The sequence below is a fragment of the Triticum aestivum genome, chromosome 4D, assembly GCF_018294505.1.
Source record: "Triticum aestivum cultivar Chinese Spring chromosome 4D, IWGSC CS RefSeq v2.1, whole genome shotgun sequence".
Classification (NCBI taxonomy): domain Eukaryota; kingdom Viridiplantae; phylum Streptophyta; class Magnoliopsida; order Poales; family Poaceae; genus Triticum; species Triticum aestivum.
The window spans coordinates 258,299,862-258,313,635 of NC_057805.1; the positions used below are offsets into that span (position 1 = coordinate 258,299,862).

General features: G+C 42.6%; 1 long non-coding RNA gene across 2 annotated transcripts; it reads left to right on the forward strand.

Moving 5' to 3' along the window:
* Positions 1-214: 214 nt before the first annotated feature.
* On the forward strand, positions 215-3,743 carry LOC123097410 (uncharacterized). Of its 2 annotated transcripts, XR_006447165.1 has the most exons (6): positions 216-757; positions 997-1,134; positions 1,918-1,997; positions 2,836-2,997; positions 3,113-3,209; positions 3,309-3,743. It is a non-coding gene; the product is annotated as an uncharacterized lncRNA (long non-coding RNA). The 2 variants fall into 2 exon arrangements; XR_006447166.1 differs by having other exon boundaries at positions 215-757; positions 2,836-3,209.
* The last annotated feature ends 10,031 nt before the right edge of the window (positions 3,744-13,774 follow it).

Genomic DNA, 13,774 nt, shown 5'->3' on the forward strand with positions numbered 1-13,774 from the left:
TTGGAATTTTTTTTATTCTCATAATACAAACTTTCCTAACCTTTTCAGATTTTCCTAAGTTACAACGGGCAGGAACCGATCGCGGGTTATCAATTAATAAATTTCAGTTTTATGGCAATCAATTCCACATCCTAACTTTCGCATGATCTCTGCCTTCAGTCGGTAGTCGTTTCGTTTTGTTACATCGATCAAAGGAAGCCGACAGTCGACCGAAGGAAATCCCCCGCCATCAAAGGAAGTCAACCCCACTCCCGAGTCCCGACCCCATCTCTCGTTTCCCCTTCCCACTCTCCCGATTCAGATCCAGATCCCTTCTCCTGCGTCAGCTCCCTCCTCTGTACCCAGCTGCTGCACCAAACCTTTCTCTCCCTTCCATATCGGGCGAGGATCCCCTTGGACGCCCTCGTCTTTGTCCCTTCCCTTCATCTCCCTCTACCGCCAACCAGCGCCACGATCCTCTCCCTATCACCATCAGCAGGTGCCGAGCAGCTCGTCTTTGATGGATCTTGGCCGGGAAGTGGTGGAGCATGACCCGACGATGACGAGCACTGCGGCCTCAAGCTCAACTCCAGCCTGGGGACAACGGCGACGTGCTCACTGCCGGTGACAACAACTACGTGCTCAGCCCAACTGCCTCTACATCAAGAAGATCCGTCGCCGCGGGCTTCGCCCCCCTCTCCCTTCAACACCGCGAGTTGAGGAGGAGCACCATCACCTCGGCTGTCTACTCGCAGATGAAGTACGTAACGTGGCCATGGTACGTGATCCATATCAGTGGTAAATTTTATGAATACAATAGGCATATACATTACAGAGTGTCGTGTACTTGGACCATTCATCCACAAAAAACCATGTATACATTACAGAGCATCGGGCTTCTTTGAGATTAATACTGTAAATCACGGAGCATGCTTTCATATATGTCATAGATGCAATCCTTAGCACCATATGAATCATCAGTTATAAGATATTATATTGATGTGATCGTGATGGCAGTGGCCAGCATCGGTGGATCGGAGGGCAATGGTGAGGGTTGCGATTCGTTCTTCGTTGGCTAGGACGATATTTGAATCTTGGAACAGAGGAAGACACAAGTTGGTCTGTCCAACTACGGCCTGTGAATTTTCTGTACAGGTAAAGTTTTCTGTTTGTTTTTCTCATTTTGTGTCTTGATTTATACACAAAGCTAAGTCAACAACTTGATGTGAAACTGTGTATGTGTACACCTAGATAACTTACTAGACCTTGCTAACACGACCACTTATGTTAAACTGAAGTGTAATCAGGTTGGCTGGCTTTTCTGTACGTGTATGCTTACTTACCTTGCTTTACGTGATTATCTATTGCCAGCCATAGAAAGGTTCTGAATTTGAATTTTGTGAACTTCAGTTCATATTGAAATTTGTATCCACATAGTTTTGTATGGATAATGTGTTTGGCGTTTAAACGAACAGAATTACAATTCATAGAAATTGCGAGGCATGGAAAGGATTCGATCTTGGTCATTTTTCTATTCTTTAAATGGTGATAAACTATAGCTGAAAACCTGTACAAACAAGAAGCACAAATTACAAAATGTTCCTTCCAGGCCATAACCCCTGCATGTTACAAGCCCCTCACGTCTTTGCCAATGACCATGAGGTTCACGCACTTCGGTTGGTTAAGCTACAATGATCTTTCACGTTAAATTTTCAACTAAAGAAAATCCAGGCGACAATTCCATGTTTATTAGTTTGTATCTTCATATGGTGACTTGTAAAAGTAACCAACAAGGTTTTTATTTCCAGACGAGGTAGAGAAGTGCGTTCATCCTGGACTACTCATGACCAATTTGATGGGGCGCTCCTTTGCTCTGATGAGTTAGATCTCCAGTTAATTCTTTCTTCTGAATGCATTTTTTTAATTTGCCTGATACAGAGATCATGATGTGTGTGGCTCCATCGCCGACGGTGGTCCCGACACGCAGCCATAGGAATGGATAATAGACAAGCCAACAGGTAATCCATTCTGTACAATGACATCATTGCATGCGTGTAGCTGCAAATTAAAGAAATGATTTTTTGATTGTATCAGGTGCATCTGTCTAGAGTAAATAGTCCTGCAACAACACAATCAGTACTTCTTCCATATTTGTCCAATAGGTTATTTATTCCTTTGATTTCTGTTCATCCAAGACTGGATAAACATTTTGATCCCATCTTTGTGCAATTACACAAACCAAACAAGGAAAAGATGTTTCCATTTTTTTCATAACATATTTATCTTTATGATGCCAAAAACCCTTCTATACTTGCTGTCATTTAGTTTTTCCTTGCATCTCTATTCTGAAAGTGCATGGATAGTGAGAGCTCAATCTAGAATTCCTGATTCTAATGAAAGCTGGTAGCTTGGAGCAATTTTAGACGAACCTTTCGTACTAAAAGATGTCAGATGGACCTAAACTCATAGGTTTCTGTTACTCACTTATCATACAGTTTAGTTTCAAAGATTTCTGTTGTTGGCATGGAGGGATTGACCAGATACAACAAATGGCAGGAATTAAAGAGACATGGATTCATGTTTTTTACCCATTCCTGAGCCATTTACACCTTTAAGTGAAAGGTGTTAGCATAATCTTGCACTACATGCTTATGTCCTATCAATTTTTAAATGCAAGGTTTTGGGATCTGATATGGAAAAGTGGGTCAAATGTTGAGAGGACAAAATGTAATTAGGAAATAGTTTGTGGATATGTGGCGAGTTTTATTTCATTGCGACATATTTCAGTTTTGGACATGTGGGGATGTGTGTGAGTTGAGTTCTGAGGAGCATTTTTCCCATGTTGACAACATGCAGGGAAAGCAGGTGTGGAGAACACACGATCTTGCCGATGTGAGTGCCCTTGTCTAATAAATTGCTTAAATCAGAGGACAATTGATGGTACATCACGGAGCACAAGGGTTAAGAAGTACATGAGGCTACAATGATGAGAACTATGACGAGGAGATGATAAGAATTGTACATTGATTTTTTTTCTTATCAAAGAAATACATAGTTGCTGTTGCATTTGAATATCATTTTTATTAGTAGAACTATTGAGCTTTACTAAGTGATTTGCATCTGACTGTTACAGGGGAGGCCACTAATGAGAGATAACCTGGCCATTGAATGGCATGCGATCAAGACATACACAAGGGCTATGTGGAGCAAACACAAGTCATGTCCTGAAGGTATGATCTTGCGCGCTTTGCCCACTGTTTATGTGTATGCAGCAGAATATATCAGTTTGTGTGAGTGAGTGAACTTACTTCAGTGATAAATATTGGCAGGTGTTGTACTTCATACATGGGAAGTAAATCCGTACAAAGCATATAATGAAGAGATCGACAAGGAAGATTACAACATAGGAACCGTTGGCATATAACCCCTCCTACATGCACTTGAATGTGCATAAAGCTTGTTCGGCTTGGGTTTCTAGGCTGTCTACACCTTCTGCTAGGGCCTTCCTTATGGATGATGGTGTAAACTTGTTTCGAGCAAAGATACAAAAAGTGGGTCAAAAGAGTATCATATTACATGAGATCACTTGCTATGAAGCTAGGTGTTACAGTCAGACGTAATGTCAACAACATGAATGCATTCTTTGGAGGACCGATGGTTGCTATAGCGTCTGATATTGTGTGGGTTATGAATATTGTTCCTGATAAAAAAAAACTGTGGTCACTTGGAGTAATATATGACATGGGCCTGATTGGAGTTTATCATGACTGGTAAGTATGGATACTTTATTTTCTTATCCTATACAAATTAAGAAAGGAAAGACATCAGTGGTGGCAGCGATGTCATGGAAAGGAGAGTAGGTCGAGGTTATTAGATGTTAGGGTGAGTGTTGTGCCGTCTGGTGATCGAGCGAGATAGTGAATTATTACTTTTCTTAAGATCAGAAAAAAAGGATTGTATGTTTGCATATTTTATAGCGAAAAGCGCCTCTTTGCTATGACAGAAATGTCACATACTTATTTATATAATGATAAATATCACCAATGTTTTTATGGCATCGGTTATAGTGAGGATATCCATGTAACGTCCGCGCCACAACATTATATCATGGCGTCCATATTTTTGGCATGTGACGTCCGCCATATGCACATGGCATCCCCATGTCATCCATGTGACGTGATATTCATCGCAATGTCTAAATCGGGACGCCATGGATGGGTGGCTTTGGTCTCCCGTGCCTAGGAATAGGAAAATTGGCGCGCGCGGGTGTCGACCATGTGTGGGAAGGAAACGGGGATCGGGCGGGAAAGGAAAAGATATGTTCAGAGGTGAAGAGAGGGAGTGAGTGGGAGAGAGACAGAGAGAGGCGGCCATGGCGCGGGAAATTAGCCGCGTACCTCACCGGCAACCACCCAACGACATAAGCTCCAGCCTCCGCACCACCTTCCCTCCACCCCCGCCACGATCCCCTCCTTGCTTGACCCCTTTTCCCTCCTCCTGCCAGCCCCCTTTTCTCTCAAGGTTCAGCTCGTGCTTGAACTCCAGCTACGTGCATCAGGGCATCAGATCAGCAACGTATGCTACCTCTCCCCTCCCCTCTCTCCTTCACCCTATTCTCCCCCTACCTCTGCCAGTTTGCTCGAAAAAAAACAATCAGTATTTATCACTATAGGAATGAAAACTATATGTCACCGTGTTTAACTAATTTTTTATTAATATAATTGTTTAATCAAAATATTCAATATATTTTTATTCCGTGGCAACCCACGGAAATTAGTCGGTGGTTATAAATCATAATCATATGAAGTGAGCTTGAATACAATCTAAATATGTCTATTTTATGTGATGTAAACTACAAATTATTTGACTAATTATATGCAAAGTATGCATTTTTACATTCAAATTATGCCTTGTAGTTTTGAATGCAGGCATTATTTGGTTTTCACTGCTTGTTTGTGGTTAGAGAAATGTTATATTTGCCGTAGTCGAATAACACAAATTTTGATGTTGCACTATGTGCATCTTTCAATATTTGTAATACATGCCATCTCTCAAGAATGGTGAGAAACATACAATATGTCATTTCTCGTATTACACGGGGGCCATTTCAGGTATTGTCTAAAGTTTAAGAAAGAGGGTCTGCAATGGTACGACTTTTGAACTGTCAATAATGCTAGAGCAAGGGTGAATGAAGGGAATGAAAACTTTGCTAAACAATAAAATAAGAATAGAGCGAAAGCTCAACTGACTAATCACTACCAAAAAATATCAAAAGAATCTTTTAAATCATTGAAAAGTTATAATGTGTGGAAGTATAAGATTTTGAAATAGTGACCAGGCACGGCGGCAAGCATGAAGATGGAGGGCACAGTTGGGGGGGGGGATGCCACTCTGTATTCTGGCAATGATTTGTCACTACGTGAATGGAAAGACGTCTTCATATTCGACACACAGTTTAAATTATTTGATCACTTTGTTATTCCATTATTCCATGGCAACACACTGGCAGTGAGAAGCCGTGGTGGAGAGAGGTTGTGATGGTGTGTGGGGGGTGGGGGTGGGGGGTAACCTAGGGAATGAGATGTCACTATGAGCGATGTGCTTTGGAGTGTGTTGTGCGGTGAGAGAGTGAATCACTTTTTTTCAACTAGAGGATACCCCAGACAGTGCGGCGGGAACCTATTGATGAAAATTTGTGTTTGATACCATATGACTTGTTATTTTATTATGTAGAGAAAAATATTTATTTAATATAAGTAGAATAGTAGAATGGAAAACATTTGTCAATGCATGGTTGAATGTTGTGGTGGTTCTTTCTTCATGCATGGTTGCATGTTGATGTGGGACTTATTCCATCCATAATTCTATGCTGAGGTGGTATGCTTGCATGGTGAGATAAATAATTTGTAATAGATTTTTAGTTGGATCATCGCTTTATATGTATACTTCGTCAATTTTCCGTTTTGTTATCAAATTACATTGTAAGTGAAGTGGACTTCAATTATTATACAATTGTGTCTGTGTTATATTGTCTCTAGATGTGAAATTTAACATGCATGATCTTTATATAACTCTTGCAAAATATTTCAAGAGCCCGTGGCAACGCACGGGCATTCTACTAGTATGCTTGGTATTCAACAATAGTAAAACTTTCTTATGAGTGTTTTGAATACTAAGAGAAGTTTGATGCTTGATGATTGTTTTGAGACATGGAGGTAGTGATATTAAAGTTGTGCTAGTTGAGTAGTTGTGAATTTGAGAAATACTTGTGTTGAAGTTTGCAAGTCCCGTAGCATGCACGTATGGTAAACGTTATGTAACAAATTTGAAACATGAGGTGTTCTTTGATTGTCCTCCTTATGAGTGGCGGTCGGGGACGAGCGATGGTCTTTTCCTACCAATCTACCCCCCTAGGAGCATGCACTTAGTGCTTGGTTTTTGATAACTTGTAGATTTTTGCAATAAGTATGTGATTTCTTTATGACTAATGTTGAGTCCATGGATTATACGCACTCTCACCTTTCCATCATTGCTAGCCTCTTCGGTACCGTGCATTGCCCTTTCTCACATTGAGAGTTGGTGTAAACTTTGCCGGTGCATCCAAACCCCATGATATGATACGCTCTTTCACACATAAACCTCCTTATATCTTCCTCCAAACAGCCACCATACCTACCTATTATGGCACTTCCATAGCCATTCCAAGATATATTGCCATGCAACTTTCCACCGTTCCGTTTATCATGACACGTTCATCATTATCATATTGCTTTGCATGATCATGTAGTTGACATAGTATTTGTGGCAAAGCCACCGTTCATAATTCTTTCATACATGTCACTCTTGGTTCATTGCATATCCCGGTACACCGCCGGAGGCATTCATATAGAGTCATACTTTGTTCTAGTATCGAGTTGTAATCATTGAGTTATAATAAATAGAAGTGTGATGATCATCATTTTCTAGAGCATTGTCCTAAGTGAGAGAAATGCCATAAAAAAAGAGAAGGCCCAAAAAAATGAGAGAAAAAGAGAGAAAGGACAATGTTACTATCCTTTTACCACACTTGTGCTTCAAAGTAGCACAATAATCTTCATGATAGAGAGTCTCTTGTTTTGTCACTTTCATATACTAGTGGGAATTTTTCATTATAGAACTTGGCTTGTATATTCCAACAATGGGCCTCCTCAAGTGCCCTAGGTCTTTGTGAGCAAGCAAGTTGGATGCACACCCACTTAGTTTCTTTTGTTGAGCTTTCATATAATTATAGCTCTAGTGCATCCGTTGCATGGCAATCCCTACTCCTTGCATTAACATCAATCGATGGGCATCTCCATAGCTTATTGATTAGCCTCGTTGATGTGAGACTTTCTCCTTTTTTGTCTTCTCCACATAACCCCCATCATTATATTCTATTCCACCCATAGTGCTATATCCATGGCTCACGCTCATGTATTGCATGAAGGTTGAAAAAGTTTGAGATTCCTAAGTATGAAACAATTGCTTGGCTTGTCATCGGGGTTGTGCATGATGAGAGCATTCTTGTGTGACGAAAATGGAGCATGACTAAACTATATGATTTTGTAGGGATGAACTTTCTTTGGCCATGTTATTTGAGAGGACATAATTGCTTAGTTAGTATGCTTGAAGTATTATTATTTTTATGTCAATATTGAACTTTTATCTTGAGTCTTTTGGATCTGAATATTCATACCACAATTAAGAAGAATTACATTGAAATTATGCCAAGTAGCATTCCACATCAAAAATTCTGTTTTTATCATTTGCCTACTCGAGGACGAGCAGGAATTAAGCTTGGGGATGCTTGATACATCTCCAACGTATCTATAATTTTTGATTGCTCCATGCTATATTATCTTCTATTTTGGACATTATTGGGCTTTATTATACACTTCTATATTATTTTTGGGACTAACCTATTAACCGGAGGCCCAGCCCAGAATTGCTGTTTTTTGCCTATTTCAGAGTTTCGCAGAAAAAGAATATCAAACGGAGTCCAAACGGAATGAAACCTTCGGGAACGTGATTTTTGAAACGAACATGATCCAGAGGACTTGGACCCTACGTCAAGAAAGCTACCAGGAAGCCATGAGGTAGGGGGGCGCCCTACCCCCCTGGGCGTGCCCTCCACCCTCGTGGGCCCCATGTTGCTCCAACGACGTACTCCTTCCTCCTATATATACCTACGTACCCCCAAACGATCAGAGACGGAGCCAAAAACCTAATTCCACCGCCACAACCTTCTGTACCCATGAGATCCCATCTTGGAGCCTGTTCCGGAGCTCCGCCGGAGGGGGCATCGATCACGGAGGGCTTCTACATGAACACCATAGCCTCTCCGATGAAGTGTGAGTAGTTTACCTCAGACCTTCGGGTCCATAGTTATTAGCTAGATGGCTTCATCTCTCTTTTTGGATCTCAATACAATGTTCTCCCCCTCTCTTGTTGAGATCTATTCGAGGTAATCTTCTTTTGCGGTGTGTTTGTTGAGACCGATGAATTGTGGGTTTATGATCAAGTTTATCTATGAACAATATTTGAATCTTCTGAATTCTTTTATGTATGATTGGTTATCTTTGCAAGTCTCTTCGAATTATCGGTTTGGTTTGGCCTACTAGATTGATCTTTCTTGCAATGGGAGAAGTGCTTAGCTTTGGGTTCAATCTTGCAGTGTCCTTTCCCAATGACAGTAGGGGCAGCAAGGCACGTATTGTATTCTTGCCATCGAGGATAACAAGATGGGGTTTATATCATATTGCATGAGTTTATCCCTCTACATCATGTCATCTTGCTTAAAGCGTTACTCTGTTCTTATGAACTTAATACTCTAGATGCATGCTGGATAGCGGTCGATGTGTGGAGTAATAGTTGAGGATGCAGGCAGGAGTCGGTCTACTTGTTTCAGACGTGATGCCTATATACATGATCATGCCTAGATATACTCATAACTATGCTCAATTCTGTCAATTGCTCAACATTAATTTGTTCACCCACCGTAAATACTTATGCTCTCGAGAGAAGCCACTAGTGAAACCTATGGCCCCCGGGTCTATTTACCATCATATTAATCTTCCAACACTTAGCTATTTCCGTTGCCTTTTATTTTATTTTGCATCTTATCATATCTATCAGATCTCACTCTCGTAAGTGATCGTGTAGGGATTGACAACCCCTTATCGCGTTGGTTGCGAGGATTTATTTGTTTGTGTAGGTGCGAGGGACTCGTGTGTAGCCTCCTGCTGGATTGATACCTTGGTTCTCAAAAACTGAGGGAAATACTTATGCTACTTTGCTGCATCACCCTTTCCTCTTCAAGGGAAAACCAACGCAGTGCTCAAGAGGTAGCAACGGCCCATAAATTATTTGGGCCATTTGTAGTCGGGCCTGAGTTTTGGCCTTTAACGGCCCATGCTCTTCATGGTCCAATACTAGCCCGGTTTCTCTTTTGGCCTGCTAAAGGCCCACAACACAGTTGGGCCATTTATAGTACGACCTGACTTTCGGCCTCTTAGCGGCCCATGCTCTTCATGGTCCAGTATGAGCCCGCTGTCTCTTTCGGCCTGCTAAAGGCCCACAGTATAGTTGGGCCATATGTAGCCTGACCTTAGTAACGGCCAGTTAGCGGCCCATGAAATCAAATGTGCCCACCTGTTGCCCGCTTTGATGTCGGCCTGTTAACGACCTAGGAGGTAAGAGGGTTGACCATTATCTTTCGGTCTGGTAACGACCCATTAACTTAATGGGCCCACTAAAGTTCGTACATGTCTTTAGGCCCAATTAGATAATTTGAGCCCATTACGACGAGCAATTATGCACAGGACCAAAACCGATCAGGCAAAGGTACGATATACAGGAAAAACGTTGCACATCCAGCATATATTACAGGAAATTACATCCACTGGGCAATCAAAGATTGATGCCAGTGCAAATAAATGTACAGAACCTAACGATCTACAACATCACAATCTGCAACCTCAACGCGGATGACGCCCATAAGCATGTGGGCAAGTTCTTGCTGCTTTGCTACACTGTCTATGAAAACATTGATCAGTTGTTGTTGCGCACGAATGTGCAGCTCTGATTCCACCACCATTTCCATCATTGCTTCATCCATTAATTGGTTCACAAACATACATTTTTTCCGTTGCATTCGAGACAGAGGAAACTGAACAGATTCAGATGGCGATTTTGGCAGGCTTGTATTATTGATAGTGGAGAGTGTCTCGACCACTGCATCATAACATAAATTAGGAGGGGAACCGAACAGATTAATCATGAGTTATTGCCATATTACCTGGCCTAGATTTATTGGAAAGAAACAATGGGGTTGCCTTGCTATTTTCGGAGTTTGTCTTCTTATCTTCAGCAGCCTGCACCAAATTAAAACACTAGCATTGCTATCATTGGCCAGGTCAGATAATAGGAAAGCAACATTGACACAACGAACGTTTGGGCAACCAGACCACACCAGCCTACACCAAATTAACACAATATGGCACATCTATCATCAGCCAGGTAAGGTAATACGAAAGCAACATTGACACAATGAATGAATGGGCAACCAGAGCAGCACTACAATTCAGTAATGTGCATGATATGAGATAGTACACTCATGCAGCTCAGTATGCAAAACTACCAGGCAGTTTTCCTTACAAAAATCAACATTGTCGCCTTTAACATTTTGCTACAACTGAATTTAGATCAGATAAAGGTTGGATTCACACCGATTAACAAAATACATGCTGATGTAAAAATATTGTGATATATAGCAGGTACTTACATCAGCATTGGAGCACAGAGAATTCACGCAAGATACTTTCCTCGAATACGATCCCAATGGAGGGAATCTTCTATCGTTTAACCTTATTTTCTAAAAGAGAGATGGGTAAGAAACATTTAGAAAATATGATCAGAATGCTATAAAATTTCATGATGCGAGGATACGCACACGCTTCTTAGAATGGAGTTGACATATTTTTGCTGGACTGGAGAGGACTAGTTCTTTGGCCACTGGAATCTGCTTATTATCAGTGGGAGTTGGGTTTCTCCGTGCTGGAGCAGTATCTATGAAAACTGGAGTTGGTTTATTATCTCCTGGCGTTCGGATCTTTTGCAAAGACCTGGTTGTAACCCTTCAGATTCTAACATAGCCGTCTTCCCCTTGCATGCCTTATATAGAAGAATGGTGCTTCAATTATAAAACATGCTACAGTAGAGATGGAATAGGTACCGAAGAATAGAAAGGCATGACATATTGACATGTATTCCCTCCATCCGGAAATAATGGATGGGTCTAGGAGTATTTTAGTTCTAGATACATCTAGTTTTATCCATTTTTGCGACATGTAATCCGGATGGAGGGAGTATGATGTAAGAGCTAGGGATACGACAGGACAACAGTGTAAAAAACACTACTTGAATGTAAAACTATATGCTAGCAGAATACATTACAGAAAAACACTAAGGCAACATATGTGTGTATGATTGGGAAACTAAAATGGCATTGCAAGAGACCACTAGAACAGCACTTCAATGTAAAAAAGAACATGGTATGGTAGACAGATGAAGTACATCCTGATGAATAACAATGCATAAGATATTGAGAAGCATGATGTCCAAACTAAGCAGATGGCATTGCGATAGAGTAGAATGACAATACTTGAATTTGAAAACATGTTATCATTAATGGAATAGGTACTGAAAAACAGGAAAGCATGCCATATTTACATGCATGCTCAGTAGGCGAAGCACAAGGCATTGCAATAGAGTAGATGCACTCTAGGACACTATATGCATGCTGTACCCGAGGGAGTCCTGGATTAGGGGGTCCTCGGACAGCCGGACTATATACTTTAGCCGGACTGTTGGACTATGAAGATACAAGATTGAAGACTTCGTCCCATGTCCGGATGGGACTCTCTTTGGCGTGGAAGGCAAGCTTGGCAATATGGATATGTAGATCTCCTCCCTTGTAACCGACTCTGTGTAACCCTAGCCCCCTCTGGTGTCTATATAAACCGGAGGGTTTGGTCCGTAGGACAACAACAATCATACCATAGGCTAGCTTCTAGGGTTTAGCCTCTACGATCTCGTGGTAGATCAACTCTTGTAATACTCATATCATCAAGATCAATCAAGCAGGAAGTAGGGTATTACCTCCATCGAGAGGGCCCGAACCTGGGTAAACATTGTGTCCCCTGCCTCCTGTTACCATCCGCCTTAGACGCACAGTTCGGGACCCCCTACCCGAGATCTGCCGGTTTTGACACCGACATTGGTGCTTTCATTGAGAGTTCCACTGTGTCGTCACCACAAGGCATGATGGTGTTGGAAATATGCCCTAGAGGCAATAATAAAATGGTTATTATTATATTTCCTTGTTCATGATAATTGTCTATTGTTCATGCTATAATTGTGTTATCTGGAAATCGCAATACATGTGTGAATACATAGACCACAACATGTCCCTAGTGAGCCTCTAGTTGACTAGCTCGTTGATCAACAGATAGTCATGGTTTCCTGACTATGGACATTGGATGTCATTGATAACGGGATCACATCATTAGGAGAATGATGTGATGGACAAGACCCAATCCTAAGCATAGCACAAGATCGTGTAGTTCGTTTGCTAGAGCTTTTCCAAATGTCAAGTATCATATCCTTAGACCATGAGATTGTGCAACTCCTGGATACCATAGGAGCGCTTTGGGTGTGCCAAACGTCACAACGTAACTGGGTGGCTATAAAGGTGCACTACGGGTATCTTCGAAAGTGTCTGTTGGGTTGGCACGAATCGAGACTGGGATTTGTCACTCCATATGACGGAGAGGTATCTCTGGGCCCACTCGGTAATGCATCATCATAATGAGCTCAATGTGACCAAGTGTTTGGTCACGGGATCATGCATTACGGTACGAGTAAAGTGACTTGCCGGTAACGAGATTGAACAAGGTATTGGGATACCGACGATCGAATCTCGGGCAAGTAACGTACCGATTGACAAAGGGAATTGTATACGGGATTGATTGAATCCTCGACATCGTGGTTCATCCGATGAGATCATCGTGGAACATGTGGGAGCCAACATGGGTATCCAGATCCCGCTGTTGGTTAATGACCGGAGAGTCGTCTCGGTCATGTCTGCATGTCTCCCGAACCCGTAGGGTCTACACACTTAAGGTTCGGTGATGCTAGGGTTGTAGAGATACTAGTATGTGGTAACCCGAAAGTTGTTCGGAGTCCCGGATGATATCCCGGACGTCGCGAGGAGTTCCGGAATGGTCTGGAGGTGAAGAATTATATATAGGAAGTCCAGTTTCGGCCACCGGGAAAGTTTCGGGGGTCACCGGTATTGTACCGGGACCACCGAAAGGGTCCCGGGGGTCCACCGGGTGGGGCCACCTATCCCGGAGGGCCCCATGGGCTGAAGTGGGGAAGGGAACCAGCCCCTGGTGGGCTGGTGCGCCCCCTTGGGCCTCCCCTGCGCCTAGGGCTGGAAACCCTAGGGGTGGGTGGCGCCCCACTTGACTTGGGGGGCAAGTCCCCCCCCCTTGGCCGCCACCCCCCTTGAGATGGGATCTCTGGGGGCCGGCACCCCCCTGGACCCCTATTTAAAGAGGGGGGGAGGGAGGGCAGCCGCACCCAAGCCCTGGCGCCTCCCTCTCCTTCCCGTGACACATCTCCCTCCTCCCGCAGCACTTGGCGAAGCCCTGTTGGAATCCCGCTACTTCCACCACCACGCCGTCGTGCTGCTGGATCTCCATCAACCTCTCCT